The sequence below is a fragment of the Emys orbicularis genome, chromosome 5 (assembly GCF_028017835.1).
Source record: "Emys orbicularis isolate rEmyOrb1 chromosome 5, rEmyOrb1.hap1, whole genome shotgun sequence".
Lineage (NCBI taxonomy): Eukaryota > Metazoa > Chordata > Testudines > Emydidae > Emys > Emys orbicularis.
In genome coordinates this window covers 73,241,629-73,246,999 of record NC_088687.1, presented here as the reverse complement: position 1 = coordinate 73,246,999, position 5,371 = coordinate 73,241,629, and positions in this window count along the sequence as shown.

Here is a 5,371-nt window from a genome sequence, read left to right as displayed (position 1 = left end):
AAAAAGGAATCTGTGGTGGAGAGGGGGATCTGGGCCCTACCACTCCAATGTTTCAGTTTGGGGCATGGCTGATTTTTGATTTAGTCCTTTCCACCAAACCCCCAGAGTCTCAGGACTGATGCAGACAACCCTCATGTCTCCATGGTTCTCTCTACTCCTGGGGTGAGATCTCAAGGTGGGGGGGGGGGAAGGGAGAAAGACTGACAGCTGGATCACCTCAATAAGAGCTTCTTCTGCTCCTGCTGCAGGGCAGCACTCTTTCTGGAAATGCTTCTCTCCTCCCACCTGCCAGGACTGCTAGAGCTCTTTTTATAATGCTCCTTTTCTCAGGAGCATGCTCAAGCAGCACCTGAGGGTATGGCACTCCGTACTACAAAGCCACACCCTGGAATCCCCATATTCAACCACTATTATAATTATGATAGGTTTTGTACAAAGTATGCCTTGTGAGATATCATTTTAAAAGTTTTCATCTGTTGAACTTTATTATCCTGTTGGGTCGTATGTGCTATCATTGTATGTGAAGTTATGCTGTATGTGTTTTACTGAAATATGTTCTGAGGTTAGGAACCCACAACCAGTCTTTCAGGTACAACAATGGAGTAGCCAGATATGCTGATGGCCCATTAAAGGGAATCCACTTTCCCAGCAGCCATCCCAGACTTCTCAGAGAGAGCACCTAGACAATGGAGACTGTTTGACCAATGTATGCAGACCCCACCTCACAAGCCTCGATCTTGCCAGCCGGAAGAAACTATTACTGGGCCTCTCCCTCCCCTCCAGCCCCCAAACTCAACACCTGGAAGACAAAGACTTTGAACTGAGGTTGGTCGTCCCAGGCTGGAAAAGAGCCCCAACCTGTGTATTGAAGGTCTGTAGTCTACTTCTACCATCTGTCAGGGTGACATACTGATTCAAATCCTGTAAAAAGCAACAGAGGGTCCCTGTGGCACCTTTAAGACTAACAGAAGTATTGGAGCATAAGCTTTCGTGGGTGAATGCCCACGTCATCAGACTCTTGCATCTGATGAAGTGGGCATTCACCCACGAAAGCTTATGCTCCAATACTTCTGTTAGTCTTAAAGGTACCACAGGACCCTCTGTTGCTTTTTACAGATTCAGACTAACACGGCTACCCCTCTGATACTTGATTCAAATCCTGTTTAGTTTGTAGAACTCAGGCTGTGAATTTATTTTATTTCTTAGGTAACCAACTTTGATCTGTACACCTGCTACTTATAATCACTTAGAAACCTCTATTTCTGTAGTTAAGATATCGGTTTTATATTTTACCTAAAACAGTGTCTTTTGGTCAACGTGCTTGGGAAACCTCAGCTCAGTGTAGAAAGGCTAGTATGTGCCTTCTCCACATCAAGGGAAGGGCAGACTGGGTAATGAACTTGCCCTGGTCAGAAGCCTGACCAGTGTAAGATGGTCCAGTTCTGGGGTGGAAAACTGGGGAGCTGTAGGGAATTTGCTGGAGCCTCTATTGTTGGCTCATGAGTGGCTGACAAAGCATTCATGTAATTCAATTTGGTGTGTCTCTGCCTGTGGATGTCTGTGTAAGTGCAGTACCTGCCAGAGGTTTGTGACTTAGCAACAGCACCACAGTGTGAGGGGGATAGCCCTCTGTCCCACCAACCTGGGGTCAGTGTTCACATTTCCCCCCAGGAACCCCATCACAGAGGAACAGAGCTTTCTCATCCAGCACCGCTCCAGCCTTTCCCCTGCCTCAGTGAGGGGTTTGTAAACACCTTAGGAGGGAGTCTTTCCACTGACTTCATTGGGTTGCAGATTGTGCCTTGGACAACACAAAAGGTTTAGAAATAAGATTATACACAGGATGACAGATTTAATTGTGTTGAAATCCAACTCACACCTGTTGAATCTAGCATTCCATAAATTCTGTATGCCTCTAGACTAATTCTGATCTGGGACTCCACAATCTCATCTCAGCATCATCACTTTTTAGCCATTATTCCCCCAAAAATACTTTAGGTGAAATCTTGGCCCCATTGAAGTCAATGGTAAATTGATTTTCATTACAACATTGCGAACACTCAAATCAAACTAAACTCTTTCTGCTCCAATGCACATTAAAAAGGTCTGGGAAAGAAACTTTCCATTTTGCATGCATTAATTACATGGAGACACTTGGCAGATATGAAACTGTACAATACCTATTCTTGATAAAGTCCCCTTTAAAAAAATAAAAAATAAATAAAAAAAATAAAAAAAAAAAAAACCACACCACACACAGCCAAAAAGGCATCCTGGTAATCTCCTCTGGCTTGCTGTCCCCATGTTGCAGTCAAACTCTGATCTTCACCTTCAGGCCTCAATACCTTCCAAATACTGGTCTAGGTAACATGTTAACTGACTAACGTGGACAAGGCAATGTGCCTTTAACCCTTGTTCAAGTGGTCAAGTTAAAGCCATGAAGAGAGCCCTCAGGAGTTCACCTGCTGCCAGGGCTACAGAGTGCAATTCAAAGAATTCCAGGACAGCTGTGAAGTGCTATAGTTGTGTAACCTAGATAAGAAGGGGATGTGTAGTAAAAGGGTCAGGAGACGATGGCACTGTTAGGAAAATGGACACTGCAAGGAAAGGTGGAGGCTGTGTGAGGGGTATTGAAGGGAGGCGTGTAGGAGCTGTGGGAGGGATGGGTTGGAGGGCTGGGAGCAAGCGGAGCTGTGTGGCAGTGGTGGTACAGCACCCCTTTCCCCTCTCCTTCTGTCTCACCTGCTTGCGCTCTCTCACCACTGCTGTACCAGGAATGGACTCACCACTGCTGTACCAGGGTTGAGTCACTGGATGCACTTGGGACAGACACTGCCTGCAGCACCATGGTTGGGCCCCACCCAGACTGGTACCACTAGAATGGGGCTTCACCTGCAAAGCTGGGCTGTGCACACAGGTGGCAGTGTGGTTCAGATTTGAGGCAGCTAAGTCCTCTCTAGTTCTAGCCACTCACTGCCTATGCTTAGAAGTAGCAGGGCCATGACTCAGGTGGCCCCACCCCAGCTCATGCCCCCTTTTATCATTTCTACCCTACCCACTTACTCTATAATGTACTCTACATTCCACTCAACTACATGCCCCATATGTCCTCTCTCACTTTGATGCCACACTTTTCAATGCTGTGCTCTACACTTGGGCCCAGATTGAGCAAAGCACCTAAACATGTGCATTGCAACCTTTTCTGTCATCATATCCTTCCTAACAGGCAACCTATTCTGGTTAGTACTACAATAGTGTTCTATACTCCTTTGCCCTTGTGACAGAGTGCTGTTGGCAGCTGTAAAATGAGCCCTTTGTAAGCCAGCATCCTGGTCACTAAGATTACCCAGGGCACTGGAAGCAATTATTGTAGTTGGGATTTGGAAAGGTAGAAGGGAGCGCTTGCACCTGTAGGGTGCCTGATGAGCTAGTAAAGTAATTAGTTTGACAGCTGGGTAGCTCTGAGAAGAAAACAAGCAGCATGAAAGGCTGAGCCAGGGAGGAAGGGGGCTCCATGGAACTACTGTTACAGTGTGATGTACCTGGAGCATAAGTAGTAACGAAGACACTTGGTGGAGGTACCTTGGTGGACTGTGTGTGTTGCTTAATTTTCAGAGAGGGCCAGCCAGCCAGCCCGCCCTCCTAAGAGCTGAAGGGGGAACCCATTCACAGTCCCACATTACTAAAAAGCCTGTGTAGGATTTAAAACAACTCAAATCATTTTACCCTGCAGGACACAAACAAATTTTAAGCACTTTAACCTTCTCTCCAACTGCTCTCCTCTTCCCACCTCCTGTATGATGTGATATTTACTATGATGTATTTACACACACTATCATGGTACTATGTGTAAATTATAATGTAAGTGCTTCAGCTCAGGGCCCTTGCTTTATCCCCGTCTGTAAAGTACAATGCAGAAAACTGCCAATAGCTAAAGAATTAAATAAAAAAAAAATATTTCAAGAATAAACTCAGAAAGCAATTACTTCCTATCACATCAGTTTTAGATGTTGAATGACGCAGGTCCTAGACTGAATCTAGAATGCCTAGCAGAAGCACAACAAGGTTGGACCAGCTACACAATACAGCTTCTGTCTCGGTTTTCCCACCTGTGTGGGTGGCATCTCTTCTACCCATCACCCCTTGGGCCACACACTTCCCCACTCCCCTTTCCAAGAAGCTCTCTTTCCCTCTGCCCACTCAGCACCCCCATAAACTCACACCCAAACCCAAGATTTTCAAAAACAGGCAACTAAAGTTACACTATGATGAAATTTTCAAATGTGTTAGTCTCTAAGGTGCCACAAGTACTCCTGTTCTTTTTGCAGATACAGACTAACAGCTGCTACCCTGAAACCTAAATTAACTTAGGAGCCCAAGTCCCTTTTTCCAAGAGACTTAGGCACCCCAATGTCCAAAACTGAGACTTCGGTGCTGACATTTATTTTATGCCCAGAATTAGGCAAATACTGAGCTGTTTTTTCAAAGTGCTGAGCACCCCTCAACAGGAGATACTGGTGCCTCTGGAGTTTGGGGGGGGGGGGGAGGAGAGAAGATCTGGCCTCTTAGTAAGGTGACTAGATAGCTAGGAACGTAATTTTAGTCTTTTTATTATTTAATCGTGGCCTGAACTCTGATCTGTCCCTCTGCACTTTCACTGCCACCTCCCTAAATAAAATAAAAAAAATAAATTAAAGGAGATATCCTTATCTCCTAGAACTGGAAGGGACCTTGAAAGGTCGAGACCAGCCCCCTGCCTTCACTAGCAGGACCAAGTACTGATTTTGCCCCAGATCCCTAAGGGCCCCCTCAAGGATTGAGCTCACAACCCTGGGTTTAGCAGGGCAATGCTCAAACCACTGAGCTATCCCTCCCCCCATCCCGCTCAGCCAGCAGCTCTGTGGGCGTTTAGCAGGGGGCTGTGACTTCAGCGGGGTTTCACTTTCCCAGTGCTCATGTGCGCTCAGCAGCATATGCCCACCAGGGCGCGTTACAGTTTGCACAGGAGCACGGCTGAAGCCGACCTTGCACCGACCGCATCCGAGCCCGAGCCTGTGCGCGGAGCGGGGATCCCAGCTGCCCGCGAGCTGGGAAGGTGCTGCGGCCCGTGACCGCGGGTGGCTCCTGCCTCTGGGAGGAAGGTCAGTGCGCGCGTCTGCCACGGAGCTAGTGCGGACGGAGCAGTGGCTGCTGCTCTCCGCGTCCCGCTGTCCGGCGCGACCTTACACACCGGCCTACGGCCTTAGACGCTTAGTGCTGCCGGAGCTCGCGCTGCTGTCGGGACAGACACGGGCAGGAGGCGGAGAGTGAGCGCTGCAGGAGCCCCTGTACGCAGCAGGGCCGGGGACGCTGGCGCCTGCGCTCTCCGAAA